General features: G+C 41.7%; 1 long non-coding RNA gene across 1 annotated transcript; it reads right to left on the reverse strand.

The window, feature by feature from the left end:
- Positions 1-724: 724 nt before the first annotated feature.
- LOC308189973 lies at positions 725-9,967 on the reverse strand. Its single transcript, XR_013946760.1, has 2 exons — positions 9,119-9,967; positions 725-1,463 (listed from the first exon to the last, which is right to left on the reverse strand). It is a non-coding gene; the product is annotated as an uncharacterized lncRNA (long non-coding RNA).
- Positions 9,968-20,095: the final 10,128 nt, after the last annotated feature.

Below are 20,095 nucleotides of genomic sequence, written 5' to 3' on the forward strand. Positions count from 1 at the left end.
TCTTTCTTTCTTTCTTTTTCTTTCTTTCTTTCTTTCTTTCTTTCTTTCCTTCTTTCCTTCTTTCCTTCTTTCTTCTTTCTTTCTCTCTTCTCTTTCTTTCTTTCTTTCTTTCTTTCTTTCTTTCTTTCTTTCTTTCTTTCTTTCTTTCTTTCTTTCTTTCTTTCTTTCTTTCTTTCTTTCTTTCTTTCTTTCTTTCTTTCTTTCTTTCTTTCTTTCTTTCTTTCTTTCTTTCTTTCTTTCTTTCTTTCTTTCTTTCTTTCTTTCTTTCTTTCTTTCTTTCTTTCTTTCTTTCTTTCTTTCTTTCTTTCTTTCTTTCTTTCTTTCTTTCTTTCTTTCTTTCTTTCTTTCTTTCTTTCTTTCTTTCTTTCTTTCTTTCTTTCTTTCTTTCTTTCTTTCTTTCTTTCTTTCTTTCTTTCTTTCTTTCTTTCTTTCTTTCCTATGCTTTGTTTCCTTGGGTGGATTTCAGAAAGGAGGGAGGATGAAACACCCTATGGCTACTGACCTCATGAGAATGGGTAATGCATGCTATTTCCCAGTTCTGTGGGAATTCATCAACCCCCTTCTCTACCAGTTGAAAATCATTATGCACATCCTATTTTTAGTTCACATGGTATTTGTTTGTCTTTTTTCTGTATGTCCTCCTTCCCACCAGACTAGGAGCGTTACTGTGGGAAATTATACTCTTGTTTGATACATATTAATTCTGCATTTAACAATCCATTGTTTTTTATTTTTATTTTTATTTTTATTTTTATTTTTATTTTTATTTTTATTTTTATTTTTATTTTTATTTTTATTTTTATTTTTATTTTTATTTTTATTTTTATTTTTATTTTTATTTTCTATTTTTATTTTCTATTTTCTCCTTTCCTATGGACAAGACTATAGAATACTCTTGAATAAATGGCCACTTAAAAACTTGTAGATCTATTAAAATGGTTTAGATTTATTAAAAAAAATAAAATCTTAAAGGTGGTAGAGAACCACAATATCCCAGGATGGCTGAGGCTGGCGGGGACCTCTGGAGCCACCCGGTGCCAGCCGTGCCCAAGCAGGGACACCCAGAGCAGGGTGCCCAGCACCACGTCCAGGCGGCTTCTGAAGGGCTCCAAGGAGGAGACCCCACAGCCTCTGGGCAGCCTGTGCCAGGGCTCCGTCACCCGCACAGCACAGAAGGGCTCCTGGTGCTCAGGGGGAGCCTCCTGGGGGCCAGTTTGTGCCCAGGGCCTCCTGTGCTGGCACTGGGCACCACTGGACACAGCCTGGCTCCATCCTCGCTGCACCCTCCTTTCAGGTATTTAGACACGTTGAAAAGATCCCCCCTGAGTCTCCTCTTCTCCAGGCTGAGCAGTCCCAGCTTTCACAGTTCTCCTCATGGGAGGGGTGCTCCAGTCCTTTGATCATCTTAGTGGCCCTCCACTGAACTCTTTTCAGGCTCCACAACATTTGTTTGTTTTCCCTCACTGTTCAAGCAACAACAAAGAAATGATAAAGCAAACTACGCATCTGTATTCAGTCTCTAGACTGAATTTTGTCAAGCATGAGCTACCGGCTACCAGTCACATCTTCATCTGCCACACTGAAAACCCCTCATTTATCAATTTCTAATCATAGTCCAGAAACAAGTCAGCCCTTAGTTGTTTCTCTGTCATGCTAAAATGAAGGACATCCAGAAATCTCACAGTGAACGACTGATTAAAGTTTTAGAGTTTTCCAGGCTCTTCTCTAAACCTTCATTTAGCAGGGGGAGGAACACAGCCCTGAAACATGTGCATGGCATTCCAGCTATGTCCTGTGTGTCTGGTCCTCCCAGCTCCCGTCCGCCTTCCTCAGCCCTCCAAACAAAACAGACCAAATCTGCCAAGGTCTCATCAGCTGCATGCTGAGGCTCTGCAGCCGCTCTCCCACATTTCCCATTGCTGCTCCCATCCTCCTGCTCCTTCAGGGAGAGCCGCTAGGCTGTGCCACATTCTGTGGTCGAGGTCCCCCCAGGGGAATGGGTGCCATTTTGTGTGTCAGCTTCCCTCAGGACTGCCACAGCTCGTCACTTCCAGAGCTTAATTGCTTCCATGTTGTAGGATACAGGTACTATGTGCTGAACTACAGTATACAGAAAAATAGAAGAAGTTGTGTGGCCAAAAGTTTTTAGCTGTGTGATCACACCACTCAGGACTTGTATTGTGTTATTTATAGCTTCTCGTATCCTCTCACTCTCCCCCTTTCGCAGTTAACAAATCCCAGATATGTTTGGATAAGTCCTTCAAAACTGTAAATTTAAAGAGAAGTTACAATAGAGAGCAAATATTTACCATTGCCATGGAAAATAACTATACTCCATGCCATGCTCTGTCATTCTAAATTTTTTTAGGCCTGACTGGCTGAGCAACAAAAGGTAATTGCATTCAAAATACACCTAACAGAAGTCAAGTAACTATTTCTTCTTAGGCTGCAAAACCATGAAGAAGATGAGATGCAGCACTGATTGTAGTAAATCAAAGGATCCCAAAGCATTGGACTGTCCTTTCCACACCCTGGCTGGGTGACACAGCGCTGCCAGCAGCAGCCGTATAGTGAGTGCTGAGTGAAACCTTACTTCCGTAAGATCAGGAGGAATTTGTCATTACCTTCTAAATAGAGACAGCAAAATTCTTTCCATGGAAGTCTGAAAAGGATGAAGGAGAGTCATGGTAAAGCCAGATTTCTACTTCAGTCACTTACTCTGAACCTTGCAAAAAACCATATTACATTAATTCAAATGTTTAAGCCCTCCATTAATTATGGAAAGTTGTTTGCATACACTTTTATAGCAGGACCATCTGAAGCATCTATGTAGCTTTTAATCATTCAGTTGTGCAAATGTTTTCCAAAACCACACCACATGTAAAATATTATCACATTAATATTCTATGGCCCTTTTTTTTTTTTTTGGTCACTGATAAAAAGGTCATTTATCTACTTTAAGAGGAGAATTTGAAAGTTTAAAAACTTATTGTGAATTGTTGCATATGTTCTCTAGAGCACAAAGTGTTGAAGATGAGTACATTTACTTTGTGCAGTTGGTCTCTGAGACAGAATTAGAAAGCAGTTTAATCCCTGAGTTTGCTCTCAGCAAGAAGGGAGCTTTGAGGGAGTCTGTCTCCAGATCTAGAATTTGGATTTTATCATCTATTAATAACAGGCCAGAATCATGTAGTCATTAACAAGGTAGATGTTAATTGCCTTTCTTTTCCACTAGCCTTAACAGGTAAGAGAAAAGTTGATTGCATATAGAATCATAGAATCAAGGTTCTATACGCTTGGGTTAGAAGGGACCTTCAAGATCATCTAGTTCCCTGCCCCCTGCCACAGGCAGGGATGCCACCCACTGGATCAGGTTGCCCAGGGCCTTATCCAACCTGGCCTCGAACACCTCCAGGGATGGGGCATCCACAGCTTCTCTGGCCAACCCGTTCCAGTGCCTCACCACCCTCTGAGTGAAGAATTTCCTCCTACCATCCGATCTAACTCTCCCTATTTTAGTTTAAAACTATTTCCCCTTGTCCTATCACTTTCTGCCTGAGTAAAAAGTCACTCTCCATCTTTTTTTTTATAAGCCCCCTTTAAATACTGAAAGGCTGCAATGAGGTCTGCCTGGACCCTTCTCTTCACCAGGCTGAACATCCCCAGCTCTCTCAGTCTTTCTTCATAGGAGAGATGCTCCAGCCCTCTGACTATCTTCCTGGCCTTCTCTGGACTTGCCTTAACACATCCACATCCTTCCTGTGCTGGAGACCCCAGACCTGGATGCAGGTCTCCTGGTGGGGACTCACAAGGGCAGGGTAGAGGGAGACAATCACCTCCCTCAACCTGCTGGCCGTGCCTCTGGTGATGCAGCCCAGGATACAGTTGGCCTTCTGGGCTGCAAGCGCACACTGCTGGCTTGTGTCAAGTTTTCCATCCACCAACACCCCCAAATCCTTCTCTGCAGGGCTGCCTTCAATGAGTTCTTCTCCCAGTCTGTACTGATGTCTGGGATTGCCCTGACCCAGGTGCAGCACTTTGCACTTGGCCCTGCTGAACCTCATTAGGTTCACATGGGCCCACTTCTCAAGCTTGCCCAGGTCCCTTTGGATGGCATCCCTTCCTTCTGTTGTATCAGCTGGACCACTCAGCTTGGTGTCATCTGCAAACTTGCTGAGGGTGCACTTGATCCCACTGTCTATGACATTGATAAAGATATAAAACAGCACTGGTCCCAACACGGATCCCTGAGGGACACCACTCGTCACCAGCCTATGACATATACAATTCAACAATCTTGATAAAAGGGTAAATGGAACAAACATGTCAAATGAGCCAACATAATTATCATGATCTAATCTGCTGTAGGTTAATTCTTATTTTCAGATCAAATCCGGTGTTAGCTTTTATACTTGTCACATTATACAGTTCAAGGGGTCATCCACCGAGTTGCTAATACTCATCAAAAGCAAAATTTTTAAAATTAAAAAACACTGTTTTTCATCCTTAAAGATCATAATCTTTAGGATTTTTTTAGTATTTCTAATGCTGGATAAAATCTGGACATGTTGCAGTTCTGAAATCCCTAAAACGCTTCTTTCCAGGTGAATGAAGCCACACAGGAAACCTTGTCAGGTCATCAGCAATGATTGCTCTGTGTTGGAGAAGGTGAAGGAGGAGAAAAGAGATTTTAGTAATGAAGTGTGTAGTTGTACTTTACAGAGAAAATTTAAGGATTCTCAGATGCATTGGTAACATTGAATTTTGCTACTCCATCGATGGAAAGCCAAGGCTTTCACCATGGGAAAGGGCAGAACCGTCATGGAAAGCTAGTGAAGGTACAAGGTTTGCTGTTTTTGCTGCTGTCAGAGAGGAGGAGTGGGCATTCCTGCTGTGCAGGGCTGCCTACATGCACCCTCATCCTCACGCAGCAGCTCCACTGCCAAGCTGCCTTTCCCAGTTTTGCAGCCTAAGCAGGAGGAGCACAGCCTTCTCACAGACCTCAGGAGTCTGTTCTCATGAGCAAACACCAGCTCTGCCCATGCCAATGGTGTTCAGTTATCAAGATGTCCCCATGGCAGACAAGTTCCTACTCCTAGAATTGGTGCCTGGTATCACCTTTTGAATGCATAAAGCAATATTCTTGTAATCACTGCATGCATGAGCACAATAGAAAAATACAAACACGCATACTCAATATAGAAGGATCCTCAATTTGCTTCCTAACAAAAGACTTGTTTCCAGTATTAAGGGCAGATACTCAGTTGCTATAAATTGCTACATGGTGCAGACACTCAGAACTCATTTGAAATTCACAGATCTATGACAATTTTCATTTTCAAGCAAATCACACATAGTAGAGCAGAGTAGCTGTAATTATTTGTATTGTGGTGTACATAGATGGCTGGAGCAAGTAGAAGCTGTGTTATGCAAGACAACAGGCAGGCACTCGGCCAGTTGTAATCACAAGGCAAATGGACAGTGTGTACCCAGTGGATGGGACTGATAGAAATCACTGCACTATGAAGACAGGACAGGCTGGACGATGAACAAATGTAACATCAAGAACATGGTTTAATATCGACTACTCAGGTGTACTTTTTATAAAAAAAATGAAGGTATTGGTAGCAGCAAGTGCAGTATGAGTGTTACAGCTAGGAAAATAAACACATTTAAGATGATTTTTAAGGTCTTTTTAACTGCTACATCAATTATCACATTCAATTTCTCTAAATTTGCTCACTCATAACTATATTTACTTTCTAAAATCTCTGCACAAAGAAGTCAAATTGTTTGTAGAACCACACATGACTGGTGGTGAAATGGAGATGCACAAAGTTTGGTAACTGAGATATTTGGGCAGCCTAACTTTGAAAATGTATTTGGGTTCATCTTGCTTACTCAGCTACCTTTACTGTCACTCAGACTCCATTTCCCTTATTAAATTTTACCTTACTGGGGACCAGAAGCGATCCCATTTGGCAGAACTTGAAAAAGCCCATATTACCAACACTGAGGAACAAATGATCAAAGTAGGGGAAGAAGCCTTATGCGATGTCCTTGGGGTGACATACATGCTGTGTGTCCTCAAACAAACATACCTAAGTCTTAAAGACACTCTGTGAATAGTTTGCAAACAAAAACAAATGCAAACTGAGAAGGTTATACATTATCAATGTAATGATGGGATATATTCACCGTAGAAGCTGGAAAGTGTTTATTATTTCTACCATTTTAAATAAAAAATAGTATTTACATCTTGAAGTAGAATGAAATAGGAAAGGAATCCAGGTATATAACCTGGTCTTCTACTCATGTTGACTTGAGACATCTAAATCTTTTCAACAGAAGTAGTTATTAATTAAGAACACTAATTTCCTGGACTTGTTCAGACTACACCGTTGATTAAACATCCTCAGGACCCAGAAAGAATAAAAAATGAACGCGTTATGACTTGTCAATTATACAAACATGGCTTTTAGCTAACAGGAAAGTCTTTGAGCTACAGAAGTACATGCTGCATTCCTGCAAAACACAAACCACATGGTGAATCGCCTCTACTTACAAAAAAAGGCAGCAGAATTGGATATAACTAGTCATTTGTTTTTTCACTGCTTAAATCATAACTTCTTAATAGCCAAGAGGAAAAGCAGAGATATTACATACTGGTCAACACACATTTGTGCATAAACCTTTGTGCCCACACATTTATGCAAATACGACCAGCACTTGTTTTTCCATGAGTGTCACTTCTTCCCCACATTGTTCTAGTTAATTCCTGCATTCGTTTCAAAGATAAATAAGTGGGAGGAAAGGAAACAAATAATAGAGGAGACAAAGACAGTCTGATTAAATAACGTATTACCTCCTCCCCGCTACTCCATTACATCACACTCTAGGAAAAGGTTTTCTGAAAATCCATTTGTTCCAGATACCTTCTGCTCTCCAGCTAATACACACATAGCTTATTCTGCTCTCAAAACACTTCAGACTTAATATTTTAACCAGTTCATGTCTGTACATTTGTCTGGATCCATTTGTGTAGGTTAGAAACAACAAAGATCCAAGCAAAAATCTTTGCAGTGCTCTGAAGAGTATTCTTGCTGTGATAAGGATCTTTTCTTTCTTTATGCTGGCCATTTCTTAACCTAAGCCTATGCTTTCTTTTTCTTGGATGCTAGTCCTGCACTGTGTACGTTAAGACAAAGAAGCCTATAAGAGATCATTTATACTACCTGCAAACTCAGATGCACTAGACCACAAAATGTTCATCTGAGTCATTTCCTTTGTACTACCCTTAGAAATAAAGCTTAGTCTCCTTCCTTTCTGGTTTGATCTCTTCACTACCAAAAGAAGGTACAATAATTTGTTGGTCTATAATGCAGCACATGTCAAGGATTAGGACTCCTTTGTGTTAGAAACTACACAAACAAGGAAGAAAAGAAAACCCTTGTTCCAGAAAGCTTGCTGTTCTGAGAATTATGTAAACTAGGTTGCAAAACACTAATGGAATAGATTGGTAAGGCATGTGATATGTCTTCCCCTGCTTTGGTCCTTACATAGAACAAGGGCCAGTCTCAGTTCACTAGCAATCAAGCTGTAAGCAGGCAGCAGGGAGTCACAGCAGAGGTAAATCTTGAGGTAGATTTGAAGAAGTCTCTATGAATGTCTATGCAGAACACAGAAAAAGCAGAACTGTATTTGCTGGAATTGCATGCAATTACCATAAATGCACGATGAGAAAGGTATTACCCTTCAAGTGACAAAGGCTGACAAAGCTTAAAGACCAAATGATGGACATGCACAAAGATTTAAGAGGCTGTTCAAGCCTAGAGGCCCCATAAGCACACACCATTAAGTAACAGATATGGAAGGAAAGCGGTAGCTGCCAGTTTACGCAGATGTTTGTGACTCCACAGCCCAAGGAACCAGGTCTGCATTTATGCTTGAATCAATTGGGAGTGCAGTGGAAAGCTCCAGCTGCTCTGTATAGAGCCGTAACAAAATACATCAGGTTCCTTGCCCCTGCAGGCTGGCAGGGTCAATGACACAATAAAACTCAGTGGCAGCGTTTTTAGCTCATCTCCCCTTCTCTCGCTCCATCAAGCCATTCGCCTTCCAGAAAATGTTTGGGCAGCAACGCTTGCTCCTTGCTGCCCTGTGCATTTGCTACTGCAAATATAAATAAAAGGCAACTCTTGCACTCTGATCTCATGTGCCAGGGCTTCCCCAGCCCAGCCAGGACACCAGGTGGCCGCCAGGACACAACACCCAGCTGGTGGTTGAGGTTGTGTCCTTCCATCCTGCCCGATCGTCTGCTCTCCCCCTGCCCTGGCTCCCCCTTTCTATTGCCACCACATGCAGAAAGGTGTATGGACTCAGCTGGTGTTTCCTTGGAGCAGCAGCTATTTTCTCGGGGGGGTTTCTTTTACATATTACGGGGTGAGCCACAAAGCATGACTAAATGGAGGGCATCACCAATGAACGTGTTGAGGTAACAGGAGCATTCGCAGGAGAAAAGAATTAGGATGGATGCACTAGTTTTTGCTAAATGCCTCAGTAACACCTTCCCAGGGGTGATAAGGGCCTACCTGACGGACTGCCAGAGGCAAGATGTAATTCTGTATCTCTCAACTAAAAAAGCTTGGAAGATTTTATTAAAGAAAGCAAACCTCAGACTTTGTTAAAGGCAAGGACTGCCTGATGGAGCTGGTGCCTCTGCAGTAACTTCACCCCCTGCTTGCAGACTGCAAATACAGCACAGCTGCTCGGTCCCGGCCCTGCTGGCAGCACGGCCCTGCTGGACTTGCTCAGGACTGAGAGACACACAGCCCACAGGCCACAACGCCCGAAGAATTATTCGGATCAGGGCTCTGCCAAAAGAAGAGAAATTAAAAATCCAACCTGGGAAAAGTTTTCAGGCAGGGGGAGAATGTGCTTGACGTAATTGAAATGTACACTAGCTGTGGTCTAGAAGAAGATGGCCTGTACAGAGCACCGAGGATCTCTCAGCCCATAGGGAAAGGAGAGCACAAATCCCTCCAGCTTCCAGTCCCGCCTCCGTTTCCTGGTCCCACCAGTCTCTCCCACCCCCCACTTCTCCCAGTGATTCACTCACCGCTGCCCTCATTTCTCTCCTTCCCCACATCTGTGTTTCTTTGCCCTCCTGATCTACATATGCTCTGCCCCTGCTCCCTGAGGCTCCTCTGTCCCCGCCCCGTGGTCATCCCTGCGCACCATTTATTTTCTTTCTGGAAACGGAGTGTTTTCTGAACTTTCCACTGCACATAAGCTACATCTCTTTTTCAGGCCCCTCCTCCTTCTCTCCCCAAATCACTTTTCCTGCAGAACATAACCAGCTTTATTTTTTCTCCCTTTTCTTTTTTTTTTTTTTTTTTCTTTCTGCACAGATTACAGCTCCAGCAGCCACTGCCTTGGGGTGAGTTTCAGGGTCATTTCCACTTTCCTGTGGAAAAAGCTACCCGTCTCACAGAAAAACTGGCAGGCGAATGTATTTTGGCACCACTGCCTCACATTATAGTTTTGGTTTGCAAATAAGGTTAACACTTCCCTGCTTAGATCACGTCCCCCTTTCCTTGTTTCCTTTGCGTGTGTTTTTCCTTTCTTTCTTTTATTTTTCTTTCTCCTTTTTTTTTCTTATTTTTTTATTTATTACTGTTTTTCATGTTGTTCTCCCTGTAGGTCAGTGAGTGACAAGCTTTAGCTGAGTAAGCTTCAGCCATATAAGCTTTGGCCATGAGGAAGCACAATCAAAACATGTATTTATTTCTCCATGTTTCTGGAAAACTGTGGTAGAATGTGTCAAACCTTAACCAAAGCAATGTTCAGCACGGGGCTTTATTGCAGAAACCCTGTACTGAAATCGTACCCAGAGCTCCTCGCGGCCCTGGGCACTCCTTCTCCTTTGGGCATGAGGAGCCACCAGCCATTCCCAGAGCTCCGACCTTTCCACAGAAGTCCACCAGAGCTGGGGTTTTGCCCCAAGATGAGTTGATAAAGGTAAAGAGAAAAAGCTTGTATCCATGCGTGGAAGGCATAGTTGAATTTCTGCTGACTGGTAATCACTGGGAAGGTGTTAGTTGCAGGAAAATACCATCCTATAACTTCCTTTCTGAAAACATGGGTATAAAGAAAACAGAGCAAAAGGATGCCAGCCAAAGCATGCCATGAATCTGGCTTGTGAGTTTCAGCTCGATAATGCCTGGAAATAAATGTTCTCTCTCTCTCTTTTGTGTGTGTGTGTGTGTGTGTGTGTGTGTGTGTGTGCGCGCCTAATTTCTTTTTGGATCAGACCTTGCTCTGTCTTTTGCAGAAGATACCTGTTAGAATTGCTCAGGCTGCTGTCTCAGGATTACATTGCAATTTGGCGTACTCAAGGTCAGCGGTCAGGCTGTGCTGGAGCCCACAGGCTCCCTACTAAAAAGAGAGAGCAGCAGTGCACTGCGGGACTGGTTAACAAGGTCAGTATGTTCAAGAAAAGGTCTCCTTTTCAGAAGGATTAGTTGTAAAACAAGCAATCCCAAATGTTTTCTGCAAACTGAATTTATCATAAAAGTTCATGTCTGCACGTAAATTTGTTTCCGGTAGTTTAGATGCAATAAATACTAGGATGTTAAATCACAATAAAAGAAAAATTTCTTTAGTCTTTTACCAGCAGAGACGTTTAACTGGAAGCCCAAAGGAGGAGAAGAGCTCACTTAACTTCAAATAAAGCCAAATGCCAGCTGAGAAGATTTGCATTGAGTAAAGAGAAATACAATGCACATATGAAAAGCAGGACTCTATTTCCTATTTGAAAATTTTATATAATAGTTCTGTAAAAGGACTGAGCTTAAAATTAGATATCTGTTTAGACAGATTACTTAGCACTTTGGCACAGATGTTCTGTATTTTTTATTATAGCACTTTAATTAAAGAACATCCATCAGCATTCACTCAGCGCGGCGAAGTGCCACTTTGAGCAGAGCTGCACCCGGAATGCATTTGGCCGTTTGCAACAGCAGCTCTAAATCTGATGGTGACAGCGAACGATTGCCACGAAGCCAGTTACAACCTTTTTTTTCCACTACTGAGCAGAGAAGGAGGTGGAGAGGGGACTCTGGTCTGCCTCGCTGCCTCATCCCACTGCTTTGTGCTCTGGTCCCACCAGCTCCTGAGCAACAAGGGTGAGCTACCAGTAAATGGTTTTTAAAGTAAAAGTGGAGGAGAAGAGGGTAAAAGTGGAGGAGAAGAGGGTAAAAGTGACATACAATTTATCTTAGCGAAAGGAGAAATTTAGGATTATATATCCCAAGAAAAATATAAAAAGATATCCAGGGAGGGCGTAGAATAGTCCTCCAAAACTATGTGCCAGGTCCAAAACATAAATTCTTAAACACTGGATAGGATAGCAAGGAACCAAGGATAAAAGTTGACAAGTTTAATTACACATCCCTGCAAAGTATTTCTGGCAATTCAGTGTGTTCATCTCACAGACTTCTCATGGAAGCCTCTTTCAAGTGCATCAGGCCTTCTATCCTGGGCTCTGCCTGGCAGAGACCTGCAGAAGTGACTACTACTTGCCACAGAAATGAGCTGGGTGGTTTTGATTTGTAGAGAGCCTATCATTTGCCTTCTATCTCTTTCTAAACCTGTTACATCCAGACCAATGGAAGCTGTCAGCTGAAGTGATTTTGTCAGCCAGATTTGAGAGACTACACATTTTATGACCATTATAGTTTTCTGTAAATTCTCACTTGAATTTTTCCATGTCAAAGAACGTGGATTTTTTGGTTTGTCAAATTCCAAAATAAGCATCAGCAGTGATAAGAACTTGTCAGCCTGACAGGAAAAGAACTAGGATTTGTTCTCTGGGTTATTTCTGTTCTTTTATTCTAATGAATGTTTAATATAAATGCACAGACAATCTATGTCATTATTTTACAGTCGTGCTCCTTCTTATGCACTCCCATTCTTGACCCCATGGGTTTGGTTTGCATTACCCACAGAATTCTTCAGAGTTCTGCAGCTGTTCAGCAGTAGAAGGAGAAATCTGTTCCCCAGAACTTACTTTTACCCCAGTGCTTATGGTACATTCCTGGATCTTGTAAGGTGCACACTTGTTTTGGGCTGAGAGGGCCCTGAACCTCAACCTCCCCTAAGGCACAGGTGTCAACCTCAGTGGAAAATACCCATCTGGGTGTAAGTGGGGAGAAGATAACCTGAAGCTGCTGTGTCCTCTTTAGATACCAGCACCATTTCAGGCATGTTTATACTCTCAGACAGCTCCAATGCAGCACTTCGTTGGGAGGCCCGTAGCTCACCCACTTGCTGGAGCTTTGGGACAACAACCCTTTTCAGCATTGTCTCTAAAACAGTTTAGTGAGTCTCTCTTCCTGCATATGTCCTTAGTCTTTGTTTTTCTGATTGTTTTTTTTCTGTCCTATTTTGTGTCGGTATTGAAGCAAGTATCAAAATTCTGCTAATATGCACCTTGACTCCAGCTGTATGCTGATATAACAAGAAAACAGTCAAATGTCTAATGCCTTAGTCTTTGCTCTGGTTTTGAAGATGTTAAGAAATCTGGGAGACTCTATTTTGAATTGTGTTTCTCATACTTTGATCCCTACCCTGCTGTCCATAAAAGACTTTCCGGATGAGAGGAGAAACCCCGTGTGCCCTGTTTCAAATGCTGCTGTTTACCTTTCATAACTGCATGAATCAACAAGTTGGATAAATATTTTTCCAACAGGAAGGGATGACAGAAAGATGGAAAGAACAATATGTGACAGATGTAAGTGAGTTCACTTAATGTGTTACTGGATGGAAGTACATTACAAATACTTCAATCAGAAAAGCAGGCCAAGAGGAGAGAAGGATGGAAGTAAGAAGCACTGAGTGTTCACGCCAGAAAGACCATTTTGAAACCTCTAGAAAGACTGAAATGATCTCTTAACTTGTGTATATGAAGGGCAGGATATTTTCTGGTTATGTCTACCTAAAACAGGTTTTGTCAGTATCCAGGATTTTCTTCAGTTAAGTATCAGTGTGGCTGTATGTTAAAATGCCATACTGCAAGAGCAGGTACAGTTTATCATCAAGTTCTCTCATTAAAAAACAAGGCAGATAAGAGATCATTGGCTGCTTAATGTAGTTTAGAAATGTGATCCTACAGGAATGTGGCTATTCTGCAGAATAATTTGTGTTTCAGCCATTTTTCATTTTTTTTTTTTTGAATTCAAACTCTCTGAGACAAGTGTCACATCCCTGGCTTGCTTTGTGCTTGACAGTAGAGTTGTATATCACCCTCCTTTCAGGCCTGCTATCTCTCCTGCCTCCCAGACCTCACCACTCCATCACTTGTACAGAGTCCCTCGATTGCATGATACATGCACACTGGGATTTCTGAAATGAGCTGATGTGAGCAGAACACAGGTGAGCTACCTCAGCCCTTTAGAAAGTTGAAGATTTTATCAGAGCAATTTTGTTTGTTCAGGGCAGGGGTAAAGTAGATTTAAGATTTTTTCCTGATTTCATCTCAGTTTTATTTTGATATTTTCAAAAGCAATTTCAAATTAAATAACGAGAACATTTCTTAAAATTACCTTCAATTGAAAACTGAAACTTGAAATGAAATATTTGATTCCCTCTCCATCAAATCTTCTCTATCTCAGAAATGGTTTGGAGCCAGCAGTTCAGAGCCAAGGAGTGAACATCTTTCCTGTCATGTTCCCACACTGCCTCACCATGGCATTCCTCTGTGGTTTTGCAGATGAACCTTGAGCCCAGGGAGGTAACAAAACCAGCACTAATACCCTGCAGGGCAGGATTCTCTCTCTTTCCTTCACTCAGTACCATCAGGAGCAGGGACAGCTTCTTTAAGAGAGCAGATTGCTGTTTCTGCTCCTTTAAAGCCACTTTGCCCATGATGATGAGCCTCTTTGTGCCACAGGTTCCTTTCATTTTCTCTGCTCTCTTAGTTTCAAAAGCCCTTTAAGAGCTGTGTGCAAATTAAAGTAATTTAAAAGTAACTTAAAGTCACGATATTAGTAAGAGAAAGCATTAAAAAAATAAAGGAAAAATACTTCAGTAGTATTTCTAGCTTGGAAAGAAAAGAAAGAGAGTAGTTCCTACCAGTTTTGATGAATGTAGAGCAAAGCACAGGCAAAGCTCTGTCTGCCACCTGACTATTTCTAGAAACCAGTGTGGTCAATGAGATAAATGGTGACGGATATTGAACGGGAACAGAACATACAGGGCTCTGTTATAGAAGCACTGTAGGTCAGGACTTATGGACTACCAAGGCCAAATACCAATGTGCAGACCTGTGAGCTCCTTTTACAAGCCAGGCTACAGTAGTAGACAAAGAATACAATAGCCTGAAGTATTCTGGAGAGTTTTTTATTGTGATTTAAGTTTTTAGTGGTATTAATATGAAAACAGGAAAAGATACATATAAATCCAAACAGCAACAAAGGACTAAGGATATCAATACTTCCAGATACTGTTCGCAACAGTAGTTTATAAACAATAAAACTGAAGCTGTTCTGAAAGGACGATAACTGAAATTATAGCTATAGGTCTTCAGCAAACCGAAAGACACAGTTAACTTTAGAAGTAAGGAATTTCCCTCATCATCATCAGCAAGTAACTCAGTGTGCAAACAGCATCGTGGCCGTAGCTTGACCCCTGAAAAAAACAGCAAGATCAACAGCTGAACAGTGACTCAAAATTGCATGAAGTGGCTTATACATGATTTGTTTCTACCAGACATGTTGCCAAGATCCTGACCTGCATCTTTATTTACCAAAGAGGTTTGTCCTCTTCACTAAAGGAAAGTCCCTAAAATTAACAGATTTAAAAATATATATTATGTTTCACATATGGAGACAAAACAAAACAAAACATAACAAAACAAAACAACCCAACTTATAATTTGTTATGGAAGAAACAAAAAGAAAAAAAAAAAGGGTTTAACTGGCTTTCTTGTTAGAAGATGCAGTTTTGGAGCACTGCTGCACAGGCGCTTTAATGTATGATTTTGTTTAGAATTCACTGTAAATGTGTAAGTAATCTTCGAAAAATTGATGCTGAATTTAATTTTGATTTGAAAATCTGTTTTCATGATGAGATGAATATAGAGCTGCTTAAGTTCATATATTAGAGAACAAAATAAGTTTTTTTTTTTTTGGGGGGGGGGGATAAGATGCAGAGTTCATGTGTACAGGAACAGTCAGCTGGGTCCCTATGTGCACAGAGACAAGGAAGACCTTTCTTTGGTCAACCTACACCAAGTGTACAACAAAGAAGCATCCACAGGAGACGTGCAAATATATATAAACAGAACGGTGAGTAAATTATGTGAGTCAGTGTTTCACGGGTTGCTGCAGGGGAAGAAAAGTAATAATTGATGTGTAAGTCCTATGTTATGTACATAGTCTTGCTGCACGGGTTCCCTCTGTTCATCGTGTTGTAAATAGCTACACCAGCTTCATTAAAAACACCAGGCAGGCTAAATAATGCACCTGGTGAGGAATGCTTCACAGGTTACACATGCAAACAAATTCTTTTTCATCCTGCAAGGAGTTTAACCTCGTACGAAAAAGCGAGCCGCACCAAACGCCTACTGCCCAACAGTAGTTTGGCACCCCCAGCAGAAGGCAGCAGCGGGGTGGGCACGGCCACGGGGCCCAAGAGAGGCCCCACAGCGGCCCTACCGCGGCCCCACAGCGGCCCCATAGCGGCGGAGGGGCGCGGAGGCCCCGGCGGAGGCCGCCGAGCGCCGGCCGAAGAGCATCCTCTAGCGGCACCGGCCTCGACGCGCTCCGGCACCGGCCGCCGCTGCTGCTGGAGGTCCCCCTGCGGGAGGGAAGGGCTCGGGTCGGCTACAGCCACCGCCCTCAGGTTTAATGAAAGCGACTGTTAAAATCTGCTGGTGACCGATGAGCCCTGATCGCCGTTTAAAATGTCTATTACTGCTCGCTGAGTTATGCGGGTTTTACAATAAGCTGGAGGAAAATGGAAGCAATCTGAATGCCCGTTGACCAGCTGAGACTCTTCACAAAGAGAGTCGTCTAAATCAGGTCTAAAACCCTCGCAACGACAGTCCCAGTTCGGCAGTCCATCCCTACTCAAGTAAGCCGTGTCAGCATGCTACTGACTTCGCTGTGATGGATAACAATTTTTGATACTCCAGCATTCCCCATCTAGATACACAGAGATGGATCCTGCTGGGGAAAGCTCGCCACTGTTCAAGGAAAAACAGGGAGAAAGGGAAATACGAATTACAGGAATGAGACAACTTGCAGAAGAGCACAGCACAGACAATCAGCTGCCAATTTGCAACCAGAGTTTATTTTTTTATTTTTTTTATTTATTGTCTCAGATTAGTGTCCCTTCACTAATGCCAAATAGGTACATCGATATTCACCAGTGAATGAACAGATAAACGGTAGAATGTGTTCTGCCAGAAGTCAAAGACGATATGAAACTGTCTCCTCTTTCACACAGCTTGCATCTATTTGACCAAATTAAAAGTCTGTTCTCTTGGGTACATGTAGATCTCCAGATCCCATGTGTTAGCACTTTGCTTTCATCATCTACAATTTATTGAGCTAGTCAGTAAATATTATTTATACCTGTTGAAGCAACCCAAGCTGCAGGACTGGTTCTTCAGAAGTACCTTGTGGAAGCAGATAACAGGAAGCAGGTAAGAGAGCACACTCCACAGCATACCAGCACCATCCATCTCAGTGACAATGTCTGGACTGGCCAGTTCTGGGTTGAGGTGTATTTTACAAACACACTATTTTGTCAGTAGTCTCAGCAGTACTTGAGTTAGGGATGGAGTTGCATCATGCTGGAGATTTAATAGTTTTTCAATAAGCATGATTTTTGTCTGATTTGTGATCGGATTGAAATCCAAGTGTGAGTAGCATGCGAGATTAACACCAGAGTCACACAGACTACAGAATGTGAAAAGAAGCAGTAATATCCCAAAGTTTAACTGGACTTCTCTAGCAGTCCCGTAGTAGACCCACACTGTCTGGAGCTAGAATCAGACAACAACTAAAGTTCCATTCCCGCCAACAGTCCCCTTTTGGGATGTCTCCTGAGGTGGTGTGAGGGATCCTCTATTTATCACTGTCTTGGAAAGTGACTTCAGTGCACCGTCCCAGAAGTGGTACAAAGCTTGCTGCCCACCCTGTCCCTAAACATGGCAGTGAAAGCTGGTGTAACCTGGAAGAGTAGCCTGGGATAGGCCTTATTCAGTGACATGCCTTCTGTGTATTGACATCTGCTTTGCCCATCACAGGCTGGCTGACCGTAAACTTGTTTTAGTTCTGTTAGTTCTGCCAAGCCATACCCGAAACTCCTGTATTCAGTAGAGACTGAGGCATATATGTTGAGCACTGCTATGATAAACAAAACATGATTATTTGAATGGTTTTCCATTTCATTGCCAACTTTATTTCTACAGTTAAGGCTGAATATGCCAATCAGAACTCTGAAAATTCCTTAAAACTTATAAGAAAAGTTCAAAGTTCAAGTTTCCTGAAGCCTAAGAGCTTCAGCCAAAGTTGAGCAGCAGTGCTCTGGATACTTAATCTGCTTGAAGAATTTTTCCAGAGATTTCTTCTTTACAGTGCCTTCCCCACACCCTCCCTGGACTTATAAAGTTAATAACGAGCAGTTTTTAATAGTTTCAGCTCATGATTCTTGGTGTATTTATTAAACAACATAAAAGATCTGCTCATCATACAGTTTTGTTAGTGTCTCATAGCTCTAATCTTGACCTAGTTTGTGAATGTTTTATTTATCGATGGTGGGCTACACAAACAGCCTCATCTCAGAAGAATTCCAAACACAAGCTTGGTCGAACAGCATACATTTACTCCAGGGCAATCCCACCCCCTCTCTTCTTTCATAAGGTACCCTCTTCCTCCTACCATGTCTTTCAAATTTCGTTTTCTTTGATGGTGTTTCTGTCTTTCCTTTTTTCCAAACATTGCCAACAACATATACTTACAATTAATTTATCTTTCCTCCTACCAATGCTGACTACAGATTACACACACAAACCTTGCAGCATTATTGGGAGGTCTCCATGATGGTATGACTTATTTCTCAGCTGAGATTGCAAATACTTTGCAATCTATGGCTTTACATTTTTCTCTTCTTTCAAGAAAAATACTCTAGGAAAAGAGTCAATCTGGAGGATCAAGGAAGGAAGAGTGACAGAAACGCTGAGAGTAAGTTGAGCATGTAGTCACGAGCTTCATCAAGGGCCACACATAATGTAAAATTTTTATTCTGGGCTTCCCAGTGCTTTATGGCACTTCTAATTTAGAGAAAAACAGAAGTATGAGACCCTTAATGTCACCATCTGACAAGGTTCTTTGTCCAAAAGTCCAAAAGAAAAAACCCAGCCAACAAAAATCCCACATAGAACCACAAAAAGGTTTTTCCCCATTTAGTTCTAAAATATAACAGGAAGTTTCACATTTGCATCTAGAAAGAAACTGGTCATTTATATTCTCTACATCTTGCTGTACTTTTAGAAGAAGCCTGGGGAGGTAGGCTACCAGGAAAGTCTGAAACTACTTGAGCAGAAGGTGTTTGCTTTCAAGACAACCATAATACTTTTCAGAATACCAGGGCAGTGCTGTACCGAACTGTCACAGCTAGAGGAAAATAACAACAAATGAAAGCAAATAGAGACTTCCACTGCAGGAGGTTATTTCAAGAATAAATGTAACATGCTTTAAATGAAGCAAATTGACTCAAGAAGGCTGTAAGAAGGAAAACATTCCTCCCCAGAGCCCAGCACAGGCCTCCTCCAGAGAGCCATGAAACCCCCTGGTCCCTCTGGGAAGGCTCAAGTCATCCCCCTGGGACCACGGGTCAGGCTCAACCCTCGTGGCATCCCAGAGCTGCTTCAGCTCTGAAAAACCTCTGGGAAGACATTTTGGCTGCTACAAATTCCTGCAAGGAAAGAGAGCCATAGCGTGAAATGAGCAGAGCTTGGGTGCAAGGATGGAAAAAAGAAGAGAAAGACTCCAGCCTCTCTAACCTCTCTAACTTCTCTGACCATTTCTAACCAGCCACAGTTGTTTGGCTCCTGGCTCACTACATACCAAACAGGTCTCAGAATAGGTACTGCCTCCCTCTGCCACCAATGTATTTACAGACTGAATTTACTTTACTATTTTCTTGTCACGTGCCCAAAGTCCACCTTCTGCCCAGCTCTTTGTCTCTACCTCTGCCAGCTGTTACTATCGCAGCATCTCATCAGCATATACTTTCAATTCCCCATGAGACTATTTAAAGTCTATAAAGAACATAAATTCACAATTTTCTCTAAATATATTAAAGATTTGACTACTTCTCAGCATACTAAAACTGGACTTGTATAAAGAGGCTTTGAAAAGGTCAAATTCTGTGAACATCCAGTTTCTAACTACATTATATTTAGCTGTGCTTATATTCTTTTTGTGTTCACTTTGTCAGGCTATGCTAACAAATGAGTTTGCTGATATTATTTATGGGATAGTAAATCTTATGTGCAACAACATAAAATTCATACTAATGAGCAGAAATCCATCACTGATCTGTATGTTCAGGCAAAACAAAAATAAATATCTCAGACTGCTAATACAAAATTCTTAATAAGTCCTGAAGATACACAATTTGAGGATTAAATTATTCATAACATTTCCACTGACATCAAATAATATGTGTATTTGACAAATCTGTAACGCATTTCTGGTTAATTTATAAATGGGAAAAGATGAAATTTGCCATATATGTGATTCTTACATTTTTTTTCCCCCAAATAATAACTTCCTAATTTTAATCAATTTAGAACCTTGAAAGTTTCCTAATGAAGTACACTTCGATTAGTTTCAAGAAGATTGTATCGCTCTCCAAACTGGTTTACAGTGATATGATTTCACAGCCATCAGTGGAGCTAAACTGATTTATTCTTGATGAAGATCTAGCCCAAAACAAGGTACTGAAATCTAAGCGAGGGGCTGAGCAGAAAGGCCTCACAGCTGGAGGTGCCTGCAATAGTGTGCTGGTGAAGATGTGATGC

Source organism: Anser brachyrhynchus (genome assembly GCF_964034855.1).
Source record: "Anser brachyrhynchus genome assembly, chromosome: 2".
Taxonomy (NCBI): domain Eukaryota; kingdom Metazoa; phylum Chordata; class Aves; order Anseriformes; family Anatidae; genus Anser; species Anser brachyrhynchus.